At 40.4% G+C, this 24,495-nt stretch overlaps 1 protein-coding gene across 2 annotated transcripts in view; it reads left to right on the forward strand.

Annotated features, from left to right (window-relative positions):
• Window positions 1–2,924: 2,924 nt before the first annotated feature.
• Window positions 2,925–24,495, forward strand: part of plxna2 (plexin A2) — a 160,186-nt gene continuing 138,615 nt past the window's right edge. The window contains exon 1 of one of the 2 annotated variants that reach the window (XM_005749017.1): window positions 2,925–2,975. The gene's annotated coding sequence lies outside the window, so the exon portion shown is untranslated. Of the gene's footprint in view, window positions 2,976–3,429; window positions 4,000–24,495 lie in introns of those variants that run through there. The other variant, XM_005749016.1, reaches the window with a different exon arrangement.

Genomic DNA, 24,495 nt, shown 5'->3' on the forward strand with positions numbered 1-24,495 from the left:
CCATTTTGGGCTTTGAATCTACTTGGTTTCTTATTTATAAACCAAACCAAATGTAAAAATTAATGTAAATTGACTTGTGGTTTGCCTTTAGTAGCCACACCCTAAAGACCATTGATACCAATGATATCGGTCATGGCAGATGGCCGCCGCTCCCTGAGCCTGGTTCTGCTGGAGGTTTCTTCCTGTTAAAATCAAGTTTTTCCTTCCCACTGTCACCAAAGTGCTTGCTCATAGGGGGTCATATGATTGTTGGGTTTTTCTCTGTATGTGTTACTGTAGGTCTACCTTACAATATAAAGTGCATCAAGGCAACTATTGTTGTGATTTGGCGCCGTGTAAATAAAAGTGAACTGAATTGAATATGTGCTTTGATTTCTCATACGGGGCGGAAAAGTGCCCGGACTGAAAGCCGCTGATACCACTGAAAAGTTGGAGCAGTTTCACACAGCTTTATGCTATATAAGATCCAGAATTTGAATTCTGTTGTTTTAATTTTTAAGTTTTAGTTCTTAGACTATTTCTGAGTTATGAGCATTTTGATAAGCACTGTATCTTTTTATTGAATTAAACAGCTTGGAGGAACTGAGCTAAGTATGAAACATAACCAAGCAAGTATCAATAGTTTCCTACTACACATATTTGTGCTTTTGACAGACAATAAAAAAGTAATTAAATTTTCTACAAAGTTTTCAAAGTTCAAGAAATTAATATCATACATGATGAATTGGGCTACGTATATTTACAGTCCTTGCAATTCTCATTTACTTTCTAAATATTGATAATCAGAGCTACAAACTCTTTCTATTTTCTTTTTGTTTTTTTCTGTTACAGAATCAGGAGCCAGGCTTAGTCAGTCAATATGTGTCCTAAAGTGAAACATGACTGATAGAATTGTACTGTATGTAATAACCAAGCTTCACTGTACAAAATGGGTTAATCTATCATCTTTCTCTACATAAAACAGGCAAAATGTCTTCCAGACAGTTTTGTGCAACCAGTTCTTTCAATATGAATTGAGTTATGCTCCAATCAAACAAATCACAGCTTGTTCCAAACAGGGCCATGAGTAATGGATTGAAAAAGTCTGTATTTGATTACCCCTGCTGCCCAGGGTTGACTAAGATCCATTTGAGAGGCAGTGCGGTGGAATTCCAATATGGACACCCTCCAGCTATTGACCCTGTCTTTAAGTGGGCGCTGTGCTTTTAGTGTACTTACGCTGGTTGTTCCACATCTTCTTCCTCCTGGCAGTTTTGCAATAGTTTTGATGGCAGATCCGGGCTAGTTTTTCACTACACTGCATTATTGATGCGTCAGAAGATGTGGATAGCCTACTTTTTGTCATAAGCCACTGAGCGTACAAATGCAAGAGAAGGTGAGGGGGTTGTGGTATAACTAGTTCAAAGTAATTACTGTGAGTTACTGCAACAGAACACAATATGATACACAAATATATAATAAATATACACATTGCATTGTACAAGCTGATCCAGTTAATGCGATACCAATACCAACTGCTCAACTTTTTTGAGGCTGCTCTGAAATTTAGCATATCTTCAAAATATAAACCGGTTGCAGCAGTTTCATTTTTATTTTATGCTTTTATTTTATGTACACTTGCAGATATGTGTGTGGATACATGCAGTCCACCTTTATTTTTTTTAGTACCTCATGTCTGTTTCATGCACAGATAAACATCAGTGTCTCTGGTTGGAAAAGTCAAAATCTCCTCAAAATGCAAACATTTACAGCCAACTGCACATGATGTTACCTTGAAGTGAGGTTAAAAATAGAAGAAATCTGAATCTGAATCATCTTTATTTGACCAAGTTTGTGCACACAAAAAAAGAATTTGACTCTAGTTCGCTTTGCTCTCTGCATGTACAAAAAAAGAAGCTCCTACCACAGACCATATGGGTACACAAGTACCAGGCAGAAAGATTTGATCAAATTGCAGGATATGAATGAAAAATATAACAAAATTAAATATATTGAACTTCTTCATAACTAAACAATGTTACTGTTTATGTATCTGAAAGCAATGGCTGTTCAGTGTTAAAAGCCAACACTGCTTGGTTACTGACTCAAGAATCCCTGCTGCTTTTCCTTAAGTTGTTTTCAAGAACAAACAGTTACTGATGTGAATCATCAGTATACTGGGCTAAGTGTCGAAAACATAGGAGCCTTGCTAACAGGAAGTGGACAAACAATCACAGGTCTGAAGTGCAAAATCCATGGGCTAAATGGCATTAGCTTTGTGTTTTTTAGCTTAATAAACTCAAATACAGTAGCTTTTCTACAGCATTGCCCAGTGACCCACTCAGTGCCACATGCAAAGAGCATTAAAAGTATCACTGATCAAAGCATTTAGGGGAAAATGCTAATATGTCATGTCAAAGATTCTTGAATGTCTTCAAACTAAATAGAACATAGCTGATACTGAAGTCTAAAACACTAGAAACATTTTTTCTAGAGCTAAAAACCACACACACGCACACAACCAAACTAATCAAAACAGACACTGCAGCAGAAAGAGGAGACAAAGCATGGGCATCTGGCAACATACCATAACTTCAAGGCGATTTGTCACTAATATCACGCATTTTAGGAAAAGATTTAAGGATTAGAAAACGCTTTGTTTTTTGTGAGTATCATTTCCAAACTTGGAACACTCCAGAACTGCTCAGATCAGCTGTTGAGTGGGGCAATAAATACACAGATGAAGAGAAAATAAACCCAAAAAGAAATAATGATTCTTTTTGTAAAATGTCATAAATGTAAAATGCCAAAAATATAAGAGCGAGTGAGAGCGAGTGAGAGCGAGAGAGAGAGAGAGATAGCGAGAGAGATGGAGCGAGAAGTATGTTCACAGTTTAATCCATAGATGGCAGTACTCTAACAGAAACAGAGCTGGACGAGCACATGCCACCGACACCGGCTTCAGTGTGCTCTGCAAGGACAAAATGCTGTCATAGGTAAGATTTTTTTCTTTTTCATAATTGTGATACAAATATCTTATAGTTATATAGGCGATTCCTAAAAAGAAAACTACAACTAGACATTTGTTAAAAGAATTTTCCAAACTCTTAATCATGCTTAATACGCTACAGAACTTTAGTGTATATTTACTGAAGCATATTATTTTTATTGTTTTTGGTAAAATGTAATTTGGCAGGTGGGTAGATGGTGCTCTGCACATTTCTCTAACCCGCCGTGTTTGTATGTGTGTGTGATTAAATATTAACGTTTAAAATCTTTTACTTTTTATAACTCCACGTTTTGTACTAAAACTGGTGAATTATTAAATGGTAGCCGACGTAAATGTTTATTTCTTTTATGTATGATTAATGTTTGGGCGGAAACAGTTAACACCATAATGAGCGTGAGGAGTGTGAGGGGGCTGGGTCTAAAAGCGCAGTGTGCCAGCTACAGGCAGCATAGACAGACTACTGTACATTGATGGAGCCGATTTCTATGAGTCCGGCAGAGCCCTGTGAGAAAGCCACGCTGCGGGTCTGAACCGATGCTGCGAAATCACAACGCCAGATGATGGCAACTCTGGCCACGGCTTGTACATAACCTTCATGTCCTACAGAGCAGCTCGGAGGACGGTGAATGCCAAACTGAAGGAATGTGCCGTTTCTGTGACATGGTCTGGTAAAGTAACAGGTCAGTTCAGATGGTGAAGGCTCTGCCACGAAGTTTACGCGCTGAATTCGGAATTACCGGCGACGACGAAGGTTTCAACTTCAATGAATGACGCCGTCCCTTCACAGGTTCCGTATGCGTACAGGCAGTATTTATAAATTGGAAGAGTAGGCTACTGACTATTAAAACTATCCTGAAAGGGACAGTTTGACCTGCTCGAGCATTTGGAAACATTTCTTACCCGCTTTGGAACTGAAGCGAGTCCAGCGCATCAGTTAAAGCCCAGAAGACAGCAGCAGCATTGGAGGGAACAGGATAGGGATAACCGGGAGATTCACTTTAAATGAAGAGGTGAGTGATGATCAGCACGCTCGTTAAGGCTAAATCAGCCTTACCGGGCACAAATATTTGCGTAAATCCCCTATGACTGTCAGCCACTCTGTTCCTCAAAGAGCTAATATCCGACACTGCGGAGAGTCAACTGTGGAGAGGCATTTTTCATCTCAGGCTGCAGGCTGTGTGCAGTGCTGGGGTACATTGTATCGTTGCCACTGCTCCCACTAGAATGACAAGGTGGCATTGTAAATACCGTGCGGGGTTTATGCATTTAAAAGCACTGCAGTTAGATCAACAAAAGGCTTTACGCACAGTCGTTGGTCTGTAATCTTTTACATTAATGCCATTTACTCTCCTTCTTTCCCCTATTCATTAGAATTTGGTTGCCTCACAGTACATAAGAATTACTGGATTACAGTAGGTTTTACTGAGGTGATACATCATAAGGTTAGCATCATTCTTGCTTGTTAGTTTCTTCTGATTGTGTAAGTATATAATGAACTTACTTGACCAGAGGAGTTATTTTTAGAGTGCTTATAATGCGTTGCTTGCAGTCATCACAGAGCTTGGCTTTCTAATAATTTTGATTTGTTGACCTTGTTGGCGTCTCACAATTACACATGCATGGTCTTCCACACAGTATCCTCAGGAAATAGCCTTTGTGTGTTAACAAAAAATCAAAATTTGCTTTTGACTACACATAGTTATTACTTTTGATATACTGGCAGGTAACAGGTTACAGATCTGGATCCTTGCCTTTCTGCAACAAGTGATCTATGAATTTAAAGTCAGAATGACTTGGAGATTGTTAAATATCTCACTTCAAAATGACTTGGTCTCACAACGTGACATTATGCAAATTTTGTCACTTTTGTTGGCTCATTCTCAAGTAGCAAAATCCAAAAACCTAAACTATAACACTGAAAACAACAACAACGTAATGTAATAGTGCCAGCTGGCAACAATTTAGTATTCCAGGTTGACTTCAGACCTCGTCTGTCCAGATCAGCAGATGCACCTACAAATCTTCCTTCTCTGTCTGACTGCCAGTTCACCAGCAAGCACCCATGACAATGACTCTAAAGAAAATAAATGTTGTCTTAAGTAGAAAATTGCCTTACATTTGCATGAAAATGACTTACATCTGCTACGGCTGATGGGTAGCATATTAATCCCTCGGCTTGTGCAATCAAAACCCCTTCCTTCTTGGTGCAATCAGGTTTTTTTTGCATCTGAAGCGTGACCCATTCAGATAATTATTTTAATATCCATCTCAAAATGAAACAGTAGTTTGACCCCAAAGCAACCACCAGGGTGGAAATTGCTGCCTTTGGAAGAACAAACCAGCACTCAGCATTGGTTTGATTATCACATTCTGATTATATTCACCCAATTAACTCCAATCTAATGAAGAAAAAGGAGACATTCTGTAATATTGTGGTGCTTTCATTATCCGATTGACCAGCCAGCAGCTGCTATATGACTATGCTATTTTCTATTTAGTTCAACTTTATTTTTTATCATTTATGAATCTTCTGTAACCCATGTCTGCATTACTGTTAGTTAAAAACATTTCTGCTGTTCATCATGTGAAATATTTCTGAGAGCATAGAATTTCAGTTCATTTGTTCCCCTTTCAAATAATGGAGGATATAAGCAGAAATGTTAAGAATTCTGCTCAATGAATTGCTTTCAAGTGAAGTCTTTGAACTCATGCCGTTCAAGAACGCCTTTTGAGAACCAAAACATCACACATCCATCCAATCAATAAGGTTAACCTCACCAAGCTGGAGAGAAATTGCTTTGACTGGACAAAGTTGGATCAAGCTTTGTTGATGCTTCTCTGCCACTGCTTCCCCACTTTACCTCTTTATAAGGGGCTATTTTGATTAGATATTTAGTGTCGCTGTGTCATCAGCAGTGCATTCTGGAATGATTTGCATAGGTCTGTACTTTACTTCTAGATTTCCCCAGGGAATGTTTCAATCTCTCATTCTTTAATAGTGTAGTCTGAGCAGCGTACAGCATAGATGCATTTTTGTTTGAATTATTCTGGATATTGTCTTCATGCCAAACATCTTTTGGAATTTCATTTGCTTTGTTTAAATGAATGACCTATATCAGTTTCTTAAGAGAAGCTGGTCCTCTAATGTGCTCTGCCTTGTTTGAAGAGAGTCTAAGGCATCATAATCTCCTGGACAAGGCTGCCTGTCGCTACAGCTACCGCTGCCACCATCAGCATCCATCAGTATCTGCGACAAACTCTTGCTGGCTCAAGAGCGTCCTCTGTTGATGAAGAGCAAAGAGTCTAAACAAGGAGCTGAGTTAATTATTTGGCTATATAATGTGAACACACAGCCCCTCTCCGGTCGAGTCCTTTTACTTGGACTCTTTAGCAGCGGTGCTGATACTCAGAGCAGTTTTTTAAAAGCACAATTTGCTGCTGAATGAGTTGTTGCTGCTTTTCTCACCACCAGCATTCACACAGCATGCCGCTTGCTCCTCTTTGGATTCCCCCCCTTAAGGCAGCCACAATTTAGCTTGAGAGATTTTGACAAGTCGCTACGCATGCAGGCAGAATCCTTGACCTATTTCTTAATGAGTGAATACTGCAAATGTGCTCAGCGGCTGTGTATTCCGAACACCCCCCCCACCCCAAGCTTACAACAACCCCCACTGTCCCAACTGTCTTTTGGTTTCACACATACATAAACACTTGAACACATGCTGATAACGGTGCTTTTGTGGGTTCACCGACTCATTCTCTTATAGATATAGGTCCTCTCTTTCCTATCTGATAGAGTGTACAAATACTGAGTGTTTGTTTTAATGCAATTGGCCTCCTGTCTTCCCTCACTGTGGGCTGTTTATCTGAACCTCTCAACTGTCCAGCTGTCACAACAGAGATCTCAATCTACTTGACCCACACACGCTCCGCTCACTCAGCCTTGCTATGCACATGCTTGTGTCTGGAATCTGTATTTATGTTGAGTGTGTGTGTCTGTGTCTGTGAGCGAGAGAAACAGAATTGACATAAGAGAGATCTGGATCTTTGGTGATAATGATCAAGTGGAGCCAGGGAGAACATTTAGTCTGTGATGAGTTTGGTTGGCTTCAGTGAAAAGCAGAAGATCACAACCACTACTCTGCTCAATTTATATCTTCCGTGCTTGCTCTCTCCCCTCTGGATACTGATTGTAAAAAGTTTCTTTTTAAAAACTGATCTCTGATGAGTCTTGCATCAGATTCCAAGTAGAGAGAGTTTCTTTAGGTGATGATTATCCTATCAAACGTTTGTACAACGGCTTATATGTTAAATTAGGAGTGAAAGTCTGGAGCTCTGCTTGTGGATTACACCACAAGAAACTTTTGATTCTCAGATATTGGTGAGGCATCATTATGAAGTGTTTTTTCAATTTCTTAGTGCAGAAAGAGTTATTCAACACTCTGTACCCATTTAAAAAAAAACCTGTTATCCAATACTCAATCCGTTGTTCTGCTTTCTGTGTTTTTATATCCTCATTTAAAGAAGTTCCCCTGATATTTTGAACCTATAGATGCCAGGGAAGATACAGGACAGAATTACTCTTTGATAATTTCCACACAATGGCAGATGTTTGAAAACACCACAGGGCTACATTTAATGGTCTAGTCATGCTGCTGTAGCCGTTTTCATCATCTTGAGTAGTTGTGCTTGTTGCCTTCAGTGACTTATTGAATCGTTGAAACCATTTTAAATTGATGACTACAGGCCACTACATTGTTAAGTAGCAGCTTGCTCAGTATGAACAACACATAGCACAGAGTGCAAAAATCAATGCCACTTTGCATTTCATTTTTCATCATATACAGTGAGTACTTGAAAGAAAAAAGCCACCTTTTCTGCTGTAGCAGTTACCGTGCTGGGACTTTTATTCTCTGTAACTCTGTGATAAGCCTGTTGAGAGAGTTTGTTTCCCCATATCTGTCAAGCTGTAGGCTTTTTTTCCCTTTTTTTTCCCCCCCCAACAAGATATAGGCTGTGTGTGTGTCTCCAGCTTCCAGACAGGCTCCAGCCGGTCTCATCAGAGGACCAAGAGGGAATGGTTAACAGTCATCCCTCTGCCGTGCAGCCGTGGCCAGTCTAGATCCTGCTCTCCCTATTGATGGTGGCAAGTTTAGCAGTGAACCCCAATGCACACTCTGCTGTCCCACAGCTTGCCAGCTTGCTGAAACAAAGCCTTTTGTAGGGCCACTAAATCCAACAGATGGAGAAATGGACAGTAAATGAAAGTAGAGGGAAAGGGGAATAAAGGAATTTAGTGGAGCATGTTTGTGGGTAGGCATTTAGGCTGCTCCTTTGGGAAGCCTAACACTCTTACAATGCAATACTGGCAGAACTTAACTGTTCTCTCCTTGACATGCAGCAGCAGCAGCAGCTTTGGGCCTCTATGTGAGAGGAGAAGGCAGTCTGCTCACGAATGCTCTCCAGGGCCTGGGAAGCCTTTATTAAGATGTTAATAGAACTGACTTCATGACACATTTCCATGGGACAGGATCCCTTGCTTCTGCCATTCTTTAGTGCCTCAATCTGCCTGCCACAATCATCAGTCTCTCTCCTTCACACAACAGCCTGTTTAGGCATTCAGCCCCATTTCCACATTCCCCTGCCCAGGCACTCTCACTTTATCTGATCTCTGCTGTCACAAACCATCCTATATTTACCACGTGTAACAAAATTACGCGATGCCAGTGATAAGGGCAGGAATCATGGCATAGGTACCCGCAGAATAACAAGTCTGGCTGTTTGTTTGTCACTGATCTTCTCACCGGCTGGAAGTCAGACTGTCACCCCAGCAAGCCATCAAGGCTTTTATGATTTTTATTTCTCCAACCACCGTTTTCCAGATCACCAACTATATCCTTCCTCCTCGTTCGCTTTAGTCCTCAAACTGCTTCCAAGGTTGCCTATGAAGCTACAGCAGCTACAAAACAAGAGACAAGAGAGACCTCAAGCTTTACATCCAAATACCTTGACTGACTTCATTTTCATGAAAGGCACTGAATGCATTGTCTCTACCATTTTCTCCTTTCACATGTATTTGAATATAAGTCAGTTTAGCCTGGCACCATCAATAATCAATTAGCTGGTGTCACGGGAGGATGTGCGTTTTTGTTTGGTGGAAACTCAACAATAAGTGAGCAACAAAAGGAAGCAGGAGAGAGAGGCAGGGTGGGAGGGGGCTTCTGTTAGACGCCAAGGGGCAGCTGTCAGGAGCAGATGACTGTGTGTGTGTGTGTGTCATATGTTCACAGATCCATGTGTTTGTGTCCATTTTAATTTATTTTAGTTTGACTGTGGCACTTTGTGTGTTGTGTGTGTGTGTGTGTGTGTGTGGGTCTGTGTGCATGTTCAAGACGATATACCAGGGTAGGCAGTAAGGGTAACAACATGCTGCGCTGCCCACACTGCCCCCTGGTGATGAGGATGCCCCTGCCTGCCACTGTTACCATGGTTACTACAGGAAAAGGGGTGCAGACATTACTTGTCTAGTCTGCTCATGTGCTATAGGGGAGTCCGGCCAACGGCAGCTTTGTCCCTCCCATATAAACTGAGGCCAATTACAACTAGAACCACTTTCAACTCAAAGGGGCTGTTATGGCCATTACCCCTTACAACTGTCAAACAATGTAAGTATTTGCTCTGGAATTGTAAAATGAAGAAAATCTGTGAATTTACGTGCACTTAATTTTCTCTGTAGTTAGTGTATTGACTGAAAAAATGTTAGCATCGAACAAAAGCTAAAATTCCCTCATTGGGCTCCAACACTCAGTGACATGTTGGTGCTTGCACTTGTGCTGTCTTGTTACTATTTTGCACTCAGCTGTGGCCTTATCTGGGTTGATATCTTCTCTCAGTATGAGGCAGAATCTTTGAGTCATCCTCATCCTTCAATAGAAAGAAAACAGAAGAAAAAAGGGGAAATAAGGCCTTCTAAAGTTGTTCCTTAGTTAGATCGCAAACAGAAACTGTCTGGAAAAGTCCTCCCCCTTCCTCTGCTATCTCGTTCCTTCTGTTGCGTGCACACACATCTTCCTGATTAGCTTTTTCCACTGTCGTCGACCAAAGTAAATTGTGCTAAATTGATGATGAAAGACCTTGAAACTCCCACAACTTCAAAACACAGAATCTGCCCCACTGTGGCTTCTTATTTCCTTGCAATTTTGATAGAGGCAAAAAGGAAAACAATTAATGAGTTGGCTTCTACTTGCAAAACTGCACATGTAATTTAAAACTTTTTTTCTTTTCTTTCTTACTTGAATGCTTGATCAGTTTCTGAAGGTACAGGAAGAAAGATCCTGGATGCATGGTGAAAAAAAACAGTCTGGACTAGAGTTTGTGCCGCCAGTCTGTAGACTGCAGACTCTTTACTTTGGCCCAAGGTGATTTACAGTGTCCACACCAGACGAAATGAATGCTCCTCTGGGATAACATTTATGTTTATGCATGAATCCGTGACTCTGATCCACACACTGAAACCAGCAGGAGAAAAGGGATGAAAGGTACTTAAAAAAGGGAGGCAGCTTATCATGAAGCCCACACAAAGTCTGTGAGGACATGTCGTTACTTTCCCAACTTGCTGTGACCCAAACCATTAATAACACTTTATGAATGTAATTGCTTTTGTTGTTGATTTTTCACCTCTGCCCAACCTTTTAGATTACAGCTCAGCACACCATAAGCATAGGGCTTTGTGAAATGTGTGGGATACTGAGGAAGCAAAAACCTCTTCCTTTTTCTTTTTTTTTAGCAGTGACTTTTAGGGGAATGTGTCGTGTCAAAATGAATCAGCAAAAGTTATCACTGTGAATCACACTGTACAGTGTTTATATTAACAAGGTGAATCTATAATGGGAATGTTGGATGTTGTTGTTCCACCACCCTTACTTCCTAGTGCCCTTTGCTATCAAAGAGGAACGCTGCATGAACTCAGCAGGAGCTCACCCAGACAGGCATGTTTTTCTTCCTCTGTCATAACCAATGATATATGAAAGATGACAGCAATATCTTCTGGTTACCTACAAAGAAAATTATTATCATGTGATGTGATGCCATGCTAAACACATAAACAAAATTCATCACATTTTCGACCATCAGCTGCAACACAAGTTGTGGGCGTTTGGCCTCATTTACTAGCAGTTTATAATTACCTCTACCACTACTGCTACTATTGCTGTTGTTGTTGCCTTTTGGACATTTACAGTTTTCCAAAACAACACAGGCCACAAACTGGCCTTACATATCCTGTGAAGAAAACAAAATACTTCATGGAAAGGTTTAGCTTTAACCTTTTTATTTAAAAATATTTCAGTGTTCTATGTCTCATCTTAGCTTAAACTATCTCATCTTTAATTAAAAACGACTTCTGTCTTTTCTAATACAATCACTGAGTCTAAATTCTTGGCACGTTTCCACTGATACTGAAGTATCTGGATTTTTTTTAAGTTAAGTTTCTCAGCTCAAGAGTTTCTCATTTCGAGCTGACAGATCGCGTATTCCTTTTCCTCCACCTGTTTTTCTCGTAGCCTTGTAGATGAACTGTTTTTAGCCTCATAGTTTTTAAAAAAAATCTAAATATATATTCATTTTGACATCCAAATAGTTTTCTTTGTTTTGAGCCACAGTGAATGTGTCAGGGGATATTCTGAAACTTATTTCACTTTCAACAAGATTTTCATCACTCTGGTGGAAACACTTGGAGAGGCGCGCCTTTTCTGGCTTCCTCCTCGGACACTATTGTTTCCATCAGAGTTTGTCATGCCTTAGTGGTGCAGGCTTGTCTCCTACAACATCATCACCACTTTCTCTGCTTCACTTGGAGTGAAGCGGGCTCAGCTGTATGCAGATTGCCCAAGCCTGCTGGGATAGAAAAAGTTACTGGCATATTTATTGTGGTAACAACAAAATAAACCTGTGCATATGTTTCAAAAATTCAACAGTAATTTTGCATACATTACTTTTTTTTTTTTTGTGCAGGGCAAGAATGTAATGTTTAAGGAGAATGAAACAAGATATGAGACAATTATTCAGATTGTGACAACCAAACCTTTTGCCGTGGACCGTTTGAAATCCCTGTGTTGTCCATGAAGATGTTGATTAAACATGACTGCTCTGAAACATCTTACTGCCTAAGGGAGGCAAAGTGGAAGAAGGGAGGTGAGTAAGCAGAGAGAGTGAGAAAACTGAGGATTGACTGGGCAGGTTTGTACTTGAAAGCAATGAATGAGCATCCTTTCTTGTCTTAATCTGCTCCAGTTAGGGAATTATGCTATAGAAGTTAATACATTATCCACACAGAAGGTGCATTCAAAGGATATTTGACACGTTATTGCCACTACAGGCCCAGTTTTACTAGACACATCTTTATTTCCTCATTCATCTTGCAGTAAGAGCTAGAGTAAAGCTGGGAATTAGAAATATTTTTCTCTCTGCAGAAGGCATCTCTGAGCGTGTAAGTACAATGTTTACTGTTAAGTACTTTACACAAGCCGCGTTGCCTTTGCTGCCGCAAGTCCTCCCCCACATTTCTCAGAAAACATGTTCAACCTGACAGGGGTGAATAGGTGAGGTGGATTTGCATTTATTTACAAAGTATGCACAATGTTTCAGGCATATTTTTGTGCACATACTGTTGAATGAAAAATAATTTGCTTTTGCATGACTTTAAGTCCCCCAAAGAGTGTCCTTATTCAGCATTTTATTTTTTTTAAACAGAAGTAGAGTAATTTATTTTTTAGCTACACACTGAAAGTGTCCATGTTTTATTTGTTCTGGGGATTTACATAATGCAGTATCATATCCTCTGTGTCCACTCTCCACTCATCTGTCTGCCTCTTCTCTTCACCTTCCTTTCCTGTGAAAGGGAGAAGCTGCAAAGGTGGGTGGAGGCATGCCAGAGGGTACTGGCATATGGCTGGGAAATCGTAGCGCATTTTTGCATTCACCTGTGTTTTGGGACCATGGCCTGCATTCTGCTTTGCATCGTCAAACCAAAAGGAAAATTACAAAATGGAAAACAGGAACGGGCTACTGGGCATTATGTTACTGTTGAATAGAGTGAGAATGTGCATACGTATACTTTCCATCATTTCAGGGTGCACAGACACGCTTATTTCGCTGCAGTGTGCACAGACATGGACTTGCCTGATAAAGGACCCCTTTGCTTTGTTTATTTTGTTGAGGCACAGTGTTTTGGGGTTGTGTTCAACAAAGCATTAGTAGCTTCAATGGCTTAAAGTCTAAAAAAAGTTAAAATGGGGTGTCTCTGCTTGCTTGGCTCCCTGTGGTGCAGAAAATGTACAGTAGCTCTGTGTCAATGTAAACAACTCCACCTGTGTTTGCATACTATTACTTGAAACAACCAGTTAGAAAAGGGAAAGCAAAGGAAGCAGAATGAAACTGCAGGCTGAAGACTAGCCAGACTAATTTCGCTGCAGGAGATATTGTTACGTTAATTTAGTGCAAAGCCTTTAAAACACAAGCTAAAAAAATGTGCTTCAAACATAATGCATCTGCTTGTAATGTTTGACAATAAAGGGTGTTTCCCAGGAAGAGAAAGTGGTTGCAGAATGTAAATGCAGCTATACTGAACATAACCAACAGTGAGATGTCATTTATGAGTTTGCTCTGCACTTGATGCTGTTACTAAGACTTCATCTTGTTGAGATTTTCTGACTCGGATCATGATTTTAGATTTGTGTCTTGGATGCATGTGATCAACCTCTATAAACACAGAATCAGAGCTTCTTAATTGAAAAACTGGCGTATTGCTCCTGTTTGTCAGCACCTTGATCGTGACTCATCAAGGTCACAGGGTCACACTTAATTCTCAAAGGGTTCCCAGTACCAGTGAAATGCAGCATTCCCAGCCTCTTTTATAAAACAAAGGAAGAAACAGGGAGGTCTGGGATTTTTGCTTGTGATACCGAGTCAGACAGGAAGAGAAGAGGAAGCTGGAAGGGAGTGACGGAACCGGAAGACAAGGCTGTTTTCGTAGGAGTGAAGGGCACCATTTGCCAGAGAGAGGTATAAAAAAAACAAACCCACTGAGAACATTTGCACTGGGCTAGTTAAGGAAAACTGAAGACCTGGGATCAGCTGACTAACCATGCTTTGGTGATCTCACCGGATCTGCATCTACATCCTTGTAGATGATGTAGGTGTGTGTTGAAGTGTAATACTCCAGACTAATGGGAAAACACACTCTTTCTTAGTGGGTCCTAGGCAGACTGAAACAGCAGTGAACCAACCACCAAGTGTCCTAATTAGCCCACTTCAGCATGTTATTCTGCCCCAGCTGCTCCTATTTATGTTACTGATGAAATGCTGAATGGGGCTTTTTCCCCCCCCTTGGTTACATTTTCTCGAGGGTAGCAAATAGTCGATTTTTATCGTTTTTCTCTTTCCTGTTATTGCAGTTTTTTGCTGGAGTATGATTATATGTTTTCTCTACTGCTGATGTAGTTTATGGGAAGCAGCACCAGCAGGGCTGTTTTGTTTGGCTAAAAAGGGTGGCTGCTAAGTACTCGATCCAGTGTTTTGCCTCCCCATATCCCCCAACTAAGAAATGACAGAATCTGGTGATAGAGAGAAATACTCTGTTTGCCCACTGCTGTGTTTATGGTGACTCCATTGTGGGCTTTAGTTTCATCATATATTCTGCAATAGCACACTAATCATTGAAAGAGTTCAGTGAGATTTATCTGTTGAATGCACCGAGCTGGCCTACTTGTTGAAACTTCATTTTACTGCTCTACTAAACCTGCAGACTATGATCACATTTAAAGTAGTGAAGCCACAGCATTTCTCCCTGAGCTTCATCATCTATGTGTGCGGCCTAAAGAAAGAGTTACTGAGGGAGAAGCTGCCACAGAGGAATTCAGAGTCTTGGTTTGGCATTGGTCATAGTGACCAAGTTAGGAAAGCTCGTTTCTTTGATTTATGTTCATTTATTATTCCTCTGTCTGTTTTTGAGTCGTGTCTTTGTTTCTCTTGGTCTTTCCTTTCACACTCTCCTCTGTTTATTGCACTTTTCTTTTTTGACTTTCTGTCTTTATGTCTCTGCATCTTGCAATCTGGGATCCGGTCCCTGCTTACTTTACGCCCTTAACAAGGAGACAGATGGTAATTTTAATCATCGTTCTAGCAGAGATTAGTCTTTGATCAATTTTAATGCTCAGAATACAACCGCTACATTTAGCTTGAGAAAGGGGGAGGCTGGGCTTGTAAAAGTGATTTGGTGACTAAGGAAAGGCAGAATACTCCAAGATAAGTCCTCTATCCAAGTATTTCTCATGCCCAACATTTTACATGCAGTCAAAGCGTTGTTAGAATTACAGTCTAGTTAATACTTCAGCTGGATTTGGGAAATTCGTTCTCTGATTTATTTATTTATTTATTTATTTTGTATTTTTGTTTGTTGTAATACCCCGTTGAGACCTACTTATGTACATGCAAGTATATGCGATTACTTCTACGCTATGCCTTCCAGAGAGCCAAACCTCTTTGCTCTTTGGGTGACTATATCAAGATGTCGTACAAGAACACTACTGACAGACGGTTATATAAGGCTGGGTGGCCACATATAAAATATGGTCTCTGGTGTCTGCCTGAAGAATACAGATGGCCTGCCTGTCTACATGTTATATCTGCAGCAAGAGCAGGGAGAGAGACTCGGGAGTCTCTGGCCTGTGAAAATGAGTGTGAAGCACTTATTCCCAGAATGGCTATAGTAGCTCTTCATACAGCTCTGACACACTCAGAGCAGCTCTGTAGTCACAGATCGTGTACATTATAGGCATTTCACACACATGCTTTGCTTGTAAATAATATTGGTGTGTAGTTATTGTGGTTACATCAGTCAATTATATTGACATTTAGGCTGTTTACATTTCCGTAGTTCATCAAAAAGAACAATACCCAGCCCAGAGCTGACGCAGCAGCAGAGTGGACCAAGCAACAAGCAAGCTAGCCAAGTGAAGTCTCTAGATCTTTACTATTCCCTGGTCGTTTGTGTCCGTGGCGCCGCTTTCAACATGGCGAGTATTGGATCTCTTTACTGATCCCTGTACTTCATCACAGTGCGTATGCTGATGCTTGGAAAAATTGATCTAAGCGGCCTGGAAGATGTGTACTATATGCCTAATACACAGATTATGAAATGCTTTTCAGTGATCAAAATAAGAACTTGGTCAATAGCCTGATGACTTTTGAAAGAAAATGGTTAATTAGTCTTTTTGTGGCAGCGAAACAAAAAATAATTATTGAAAGAAAATATAATTGTTTGAAAGTGCTTCAGCCAGTCAACACATGAGTAAATGGAGCTTTTTACATCCCAACACTCTGTGTAACGCAGCTTGTAGGACTCTTCCTTTATCTCTCCAGTATATGGAAATTGTCTTTTAGCTCCACTCGTATGCTTCAGCTGTGGCTGTATGAGACACTTAAAGGATAACATTTCCATATTAAAGCAAAGTCCTCATAAGGAGGTTGGCATGGGTGGGGCAGGATATTTTCAAGAGACCCTGGTTCATTTCACATTTGGTCCGTTTTGTTTTGCACTATTTTTTTTTCTCCCTTGCCTTGCTTTTTAAAAGAAAACCTTACTAACATTAGGATTAGGAAACATTCATGGTACCGGTTCAAACACACTCCTTCGAAACTAACCCTTCTTGTTGACAAATGACAAGTTGGAAGTGACCCCTCAGTATCAGGTATGTGATACCTTGTCCATCAAAGTAGACAGACAAGGTTATCACATACAGTAAGTGGCATCTTGTGTGTAAGGACGTTTCGCCATCAGTTTTGACAGACACCATGAAAGTGGGCTGAATGAGCAGAATATTAATAATCTAAGTTTATGTATCTGCATCACAGATGTAAGGACTACAGAATCAATGGAACATACAGCCACTAGTTAATATTGCCAATAGCAGTTAACAAGACAAATAGCAGCAGATGCCAGAAACCAATATTTTCACCATTTCTAAACTGCAGCACAAATCTGCAGTATGCTCTACTAAAAAAGTGTTTTGGCTTATATCTGTTAGATTATACATCTGTGATCAGCCAGTATCGTTAGTCAACGCGGACTGTTGTGCAGGCAGCATTCTTATCAGATTTGCTTGTACTTCAGCTGTATCATGTTTTATTTGTGTACTAGAGTTTTTCTAAATAAACATCTCATATGTTTAGCAAAGTTTATAACAATCTTTGTTCTGTGTGTGTTTATTAGAAAAGTGTTTGCCTTGGTGATATGCCTGCTAGATTCTCAGGACACTATCTGACAGGAAACCAGCAAGTGCTGATTTTCCACCGTATCCCAGCCAGAACTGCATCCTGTACGGGGCTCACATGGAACAGGCCGGAAGGCATGCGTGTGTGCTTCAGCACTGATCCAGCAATTCACTCAGTCAGTCATCTGGCTTGCTCTCTGTGCTCTGTCCCATCATATTCAGTCCTGTCCTGGCATAGCCTGGCAGCAGCTGCTGCACCCCTGAGGACGATCAGGTGGATTGTTATACGCCCACCATGCGCAAGACTGAGTTAATGCTTACTGCAGCACTCACTACTGCTTTATTATTCATATTCATTGCAAACCCTAGTTGGACTTGCATACAAATGTAGTGTAAGCTTTCCTGCGAGCTGTGGTCTGTAGTAGCAGTGTAACTTTGCTTTGCTTTGTACTTTACCCATTTGAGAAATGTTTGGAAAGCTTTCAAATCAGCCTTTGAAATTAAGCATTTCTTAATTGATTTAAAAGTAAAGATCTCCTAGTGGAGCAAAGTTTGCAGGTGGTTGCAGTTTTGATGTGGGAACTGTGGCACATTTGGGTCCAATTCATCTCCTTTCTGCTCGCTTTATACCTGATGATTATTTTCAGTGTACAGACAGACAGTCACTACCTTTGTTTTTGTTTGTGGTCTGTTGTGCACAGTCTTGACAGTAACCAGGCCATTCTGCTTGCTCGGCATGTATCCTTCTGTGTGAATAAGCACCCAATTTCCTCACCACATGCTGTTATTGCCTCTCGTCCAAAGGGAGATTGGGCTAAGTAACTAACCACAGACTGATTTTGTGGTGTTTTATCACCCCTGATGAAATTAGAAGGGCCTTGACCAGGCTGAGGTAGAGAGAGAAACAGACTGAGAGAACAGGAGAGAGGTTGAACCCTGCTCAGCTGTGTGATAATGCATCTGTTTTATGTGTCCAAGCAAAGAGCTCTCGAAAATAGGCTTTAATGGTCCTTAGACAGTAGTGTGTATTCGAGAGGCACACAACATTATGCTTGTGGTCAAAGCCGATTGTGAATACAATGGGTAAAAGTTTCTTTTCATCCTGTAGGGGTTCACAAAAAATACCACAACATTAACTTAAGTTTGCTTTGATACTTTACTGGTCAAATGTTAATTAGATTACCAGACAAAAAATGAGTTACATATGTTTATAGGTTTTTTCATATGTTTCCATATTAAGGTCACAGGTTTTAAAGTCTCATTATCTTTGCCACTGTAAACAGAGACACTGTTTGCCTTTGGTCAAACTTCAGTGTTTATTCAGGTTTTATTGCAAAAAGGATTGGACTTTGTGAGGACAAAGCATGACTGTTATACTTCTGCACTCACTGTGGCAGGAAAGAAGAGTGGGTCATTAGGGTTAGGCGGTTTAACTTCTCACAAGTGCTGCCATTGCAAGGTAGCAGCCTTACGTTTGCGATAAGACAGTCCAGCGTGTTTGTACAGAACTGCGGCTGACCCTTTTAAGAGTTGGGGTTTGAGAGAACTGAGATCTGTGCTGAAGCTTAGAATGGAAGGAAAAAAAAATCATAGACCCAGTGTGACAGCTGTAGGTTCATGCTTTCAGTGTGACAGCAAAAAACATTTCACTTTTGTAAGAAGAAGCATTTGTTTATACAGTCTTGCTGTGTTTGTTAAAATTTCCATGGAGGAGTGTGGCTAGCTGTAAACAGAATAGTCCCAAAGAAAGCTGTCTGCTGTCCTGGATAAGCACAAGGAATTAAATCAGCCGCATGCGCACTGACACAGACAGAACAACAACTCGTATAAACGCAGCATGTACACACTGCGGAAATGAGCAACTGAGTGACTCTTGTGTTTATTATCAGACAAAAAAAAATGACTCATAAAGTTCATGGAAGAGCGATGGGTGTTTATATGATTTTTTTTGCATAATGTAGTTAGTTCCCCCCCCCCCCCCTTTTTGTCCTTCAATGCCGGTACTGTGCATCCTGCCAGCCAACTCTTCTGGCATTCAGAGCATTCACAGAAACTGAGGTCACATGCTCAACTGTTATTTTAATTGCACTGGGATATTATTGATTTTTAGCATTGATAGAGCTATATCTGGCACAGCAGTATAAATTTCTCTTACATCACAGATCACATTCTCACTGTTCTAAGTTACACCACAGCCCTGGTTGTTGGGCAATACTTGTCGCTATAATCAAAATTAAACCCACATACTACCTTATCTATAGCCTATCCTCTGTAAACCATGCAGGGATCCATAGTGACCATGTTTGTAGAGCAGTTCAACAGAAAAGTGCGTTTCCTGCTGAGTTTATAGTGCCTGGTTGTTAGCCAACCCAGAGTAGCCTCATCCTTTCAACCAGCGTGTGATTACAGAGCTCTAGGCTATATCATACAGTCCTTAGATGAAACGGTAGCAGTAGAAAATGAAGGGATTACTTTGACTGACAGGATGCACATCATTTTTTCCTCTCCTCCAAAATCTCTTGTATAACCATTCCTTCTCCCCCTCTGCATTTCCTGAATGAAATAACAGGTCTCGTCATGTAATGAGTAGATCTATTATACATTTAGACCAAAGAATAGTCCTGTGTAGATTTCACTCATCTTTGACCTCCTCATTCCTTTCACTTTTTGATTGATCTTCCTGTAGCCTGAGTGTGCCAGCCATGTTGTGCCAATGTTCTCCAGATAATGGAGAGACCATGCCAACTTCTAGAGTTATGGCTGCCGTAGTCTCTAACAGCCTTGTCAACTAGCAGCAGTACTTGACATTCTTTCTCTTTTTCATACACCATCATTGATTCTATCCCTCTTTTGGGTTTCGATTTCCCTCTGTCTCCTTCTTTCTTAGACCCTTTCAGCATTAGTCACCTTGACCACTGAGCCATGCCTTAGGACTATGATCCCAGTTGAACAAATGATGAAGCTGTGGATGGAGAAAATTCATATTACTACACATTATATGGAAGGTCTTCCTGCAGTGTTTCACACACATGTGGAACATGTATGGAAGAAGTACTTAAATTCACACATTTCTCCCCACTTGCAGATCAGTTTGCTGGTGTTTCACTGTGGATTTGGCATGATATTTTTTTGACAGAAGGTTCAGTCCATCGGTGCCTTATTCTGACTTGGCAGCTGCACACCAAAGGTCAGAGTCCATGCTTTGTTTAGCAGACTGCAGCTACAGGCAGATAACGCCTCTGCGGGGAAAGTCTGCTGATTTTTTTTTTTTTTTTTTTTTAAGTAAATCAATGCAAACCAGTACACAGACACATGCTATGATGATGCAGCTGCTTGCATCCACACACGCAGTTTGCGCTGGAGTGTGGTATTGCTTGGTTTAATGTCATCTGTATCTTTTTTGGTTCGGCTGCCTTTACCTCTCTTATGTTCGGTGCTACAGCACAGAGTTTATGCAATCTGATTTCACCAAGGCAAGACGAACTGAGCCTTTCATGCATTTCATTTCTACTCACAAGACGCGCAATTGCCCACTCGTTCAGACCAATACCCCTTTAGCTGTCCTTTGCACCTGCTACCTGGCGCACCAGCCAAGTCCTACATTTTGCCAAGTTCATTTGTCTGCTTCACCGACTCTTAAATTTGCATTGAGATTTGGCCACTATGAAGTAGCCTTAGATATGAGAAGAGCTATTGGTAGTTACGAGTTGAACTGCCTAAATTCATAATGTCATGTAAGAGATCAGATGAATTGATTTTATTCAAATGCTTCTTTCTCTGCTCAGTTCACGATAACCTCTTGAAAGGACAAAATGCTACTGTTTTTACAGGTGTTCAAAATATTGTGAGCTGTGTGTTTGCAAATTTCCTTTCTTCAGTAATTCATAGGAAAGTGATTCAATTTCAGATACGCAAACCACTGAAACACACCCCATCTACTTTAACTTAAATGGATCTCTCCACATCTAGCTTCCATTATACTATTATACAGACTTTCAAAGTGCGAGGACAGCGCAGCATCCACCACGTGCGTCAAAAGTAGTTAAGGTCCTTCGATTTGATAAAATGTGTATGATGTCAATCAAAAAAAGCCTGATTCAATTTCAATCTGTGTATGAGCTGAGGTAGATATCTGATCCTGTGGTCTCCCCTGACATCCTGCTTTGTTTGTTTTCTTTGCCCACTGAGGATTTGCTCTGCTCTCACTAAGGCCCTTTACAATTTAGATTTATGGAAATGCCTCCTAATAGAAATCTGCTCTCATCGGATGACAGACAGCAATGATGAGACGTACACCACATATGACTATGCTGGGATTGATTGAGAAGATCATGCCACAGGATTCATCCTTCAAATGAACAAAAGCATGTAGAGCTTTGTTAGTTTTGTCAGTCAGAGCAGAATTGAGAGGGAAAAGGAGTAATTCATTTACATTGAAGCTGCCACTATGTATTTGTGTATCTTTCATTGTAGCTGTGGATACGTACGTGTCTAAGCTTGCATGAAAGTACAAGTTTAAATGTGTGCATGCCTGTGTGTTAGGAGAATGTAGCGGCTGTGGGAGCGGAAAAATATAATTAGAGTAGCAGTGACACTGTAATCTCTTCAGTAAATGTTACTGGTTTTAGCTGCAATACCAGTGTGTTAAGTTTGTGAAGTGGGAGTGGAACTGTGTAGAGACAGGGTTAAAGGGAAGGATTAGGTACACATGCCCTTGTTTGCACTGGGGAATAAGCGCCTATGCTAAGTCTTGACTATACCTGATGAAAAATGTTTTTATGTAAGTTTGTGGTGGGTTGTTCTAATCATTTTTATGTGTTTTCATTAAAATAATGCTAAAGCTGGGGCACGACTGTGACTGCTTTCAACAAATGCAGCTCATTGACAAGCAGTTCAAGGCCTCTCTGTACACCTCTAAACTCAGATGCTCATGAGCAAGTGCACTGATATGGGTCACTAACAAAGATAGTGCTATTAAATACTGGATGCAAAGTGCTCTGTCAGAGTGCCCAGAGAGCTCATGCTTAATTGTGAGCAACTGTGCATTAATTTACTATGCATCGCTAAATTGCAGCTCTTTCAGCCATAGCTCAGAGCCTCACACATATCATGTCAAAAGACAAACAACAACTAAATGGCTTATAAAAAGGTCAAATTAAAACATTTACACAGTGATGGTTTTAATTTAGCGGCTCTGAACTATTTTTTATGTTATGAGGAAGGCTTTAATGACAGTAATTTCCTCCTGGTTATTAGGGTTTATCTTTATGGTGGAATTTTGAATCGTTACACAAGAAAATATTGGGAATAACCAACCACGTCCAACATCACAGCACAGGAAACCAGACAGAATTAAATGACAGTTACTGGAGGGCTTGTGGTTTCTGAGGGTGTTTTCCCTTTCTGTTGCTATTGGGTCGTAGCAGGAGAAAATGCTATGTTTCCTTGCAGTGGCTGGAAGGATGGATGACTGGAGAATAGTTTTCCTGGAAGCTGACAGATCGTAATGGCACTGGAACAGAGAAATTCATTTCCTATTGTCACAGAAGAATGTATGAATATAACTCCAGCTCAACAACATAAGATACTAACGAGGCCTCTCATTTCTTTTCCTGATAGCAGAAAAGAGAGAAGACTAATAGACAAACCTCTACTGCTAATACTTTTTATCGGTTCCTATAGAAGGAGATCTCCCTTTGGGGAATATAAAACTTTTTATTTTTACTGTCCAAATTGCCACATCCACTGAAAAGTTTACCAGGAAATGAATAAAAAAAATCCAACATATTTTTAAACCCTTAACTGTACTTTTCCTAACTAGAAAGTTGAGGAAGGTTTGTTCCAAATTGTCTCTTTGATTCGAAGCATATCACTTTCACTTAAGCTTTCAAATTTCATGCTTTACATTAATCATTGAGGGAATAACACATTAATCCAAGGCATGAAATTACAATCTCCCATTTCCTTTTTTTTTTTTTTTAATTCAACAACAATGGATTCAGCACCATAAATGGATTTGGTTTACATTCTTTATCTTCTGCAGTACAATTGCTGTAAATATGAATTTAACAGATGAAGCAAATTTGGCTAGAGTGTTAAGAAGCTTAGGATGTGGAGAGAATAAACTGGGGGAAAGCACAAAAGCAGAAGACCTGCTGCCTATTTGAGGGTGATGGAGCTTTAGGGCTGCTCCTGCTTCAAAGACAAATTCCTTCTCTCCTGTGCCATTTTGCTAGTTGCTGGACTACCCTCAGGCTGTTTCTTCCCAACCATCATTGAGGGTTTACTTAGCTCTCGTTTTGCATTTCGCCACTCCTTTATCCTTGTCCTGTACCTAATGTCGCTCTTTTGCATCTTTTTAAAGTGCTACAATCCAGCTCTTTTGGCCACAGTTGGCATTGTCACAGCATCATGCCCAGTGGCTAGGGAAATCACCAGCATTTCAGCAAGAGACCCACAACCAGTCACAGTGACAGTGCACATGCAGCCAGTGGGACCAGTTTGTTTAACAAGCACTCTGAAGCAGCCTGGCTGAGTGTGCCAACACAGTGTTTTGTGTGCCTGACTATTCATTATGAATGGGAAGTTTTGCAAAAACTGTCTTTTCTCCAAGCCATGATCACAGCTTGCGTTTGTGCGGGAACGTGAGTTCTCTTCCGTCTCTCTTGACATGAAGATTTTCTTTCTTTGCCTTCTACGTCTGCCAAAGAGACTGTCATATGAGTGTGAGTCTTAAAATGGAAATCTACTGAGAATGACCATAAAGAATTTTGTTTTGTTATATAATTTTTTTCCATTTTATATTCTTATTTGACGCTGACAGTTTTGTCATCATGGCAGTCTATCATTCTTTCTGTGCCACGGCTACAATTGTGAAACATCTGCACACTGAATTTATTTCAGGAACAAGACTTTTTTGGTTCATCCGCTCACCCTATGTTTAAAAGACAAATAAAAAGTCGATTGTCATCCGTGCCTCAGCATTAATGGCAAAAATCTCATGTAGTGAAAGTCTGAATTTTTATTCAGAACTACTAGCTGAAAATGTGCCTATATTCTAGTTTACCTGTAATTCAATGTCAACATAGTCATGCCCTCTTCTTTTTCCAGGTCACTAGTTAACTATGTTTAAGTATGAATAATTTCTGGTTGCATTTATATGTTAATTTTCTTTTACTTAATTCTGACTTCTCACAAACAAAAGAAAGATATGGCTTTGAACTAAAGAGCACGCTG

Source organism: Pundamilia nyererei, unplaced genomic scaffold (genome assembly GCF_000239375.1).
Source record: "Pundamilia nyererei isolate P.nyererei 1_Seehausen unplaced genomic scaffold, PunNye1.0 scaffold00235, whole genome shotgun sequence".
In the NCBI taxonomy this organism is placed as follows: domain Eukaryota; kingdom Metazoa; phylum Chordata; class Actinopteri; order Cichliformes; family Cichlidae; genus Pundamilia; species Pundamilia nyererei.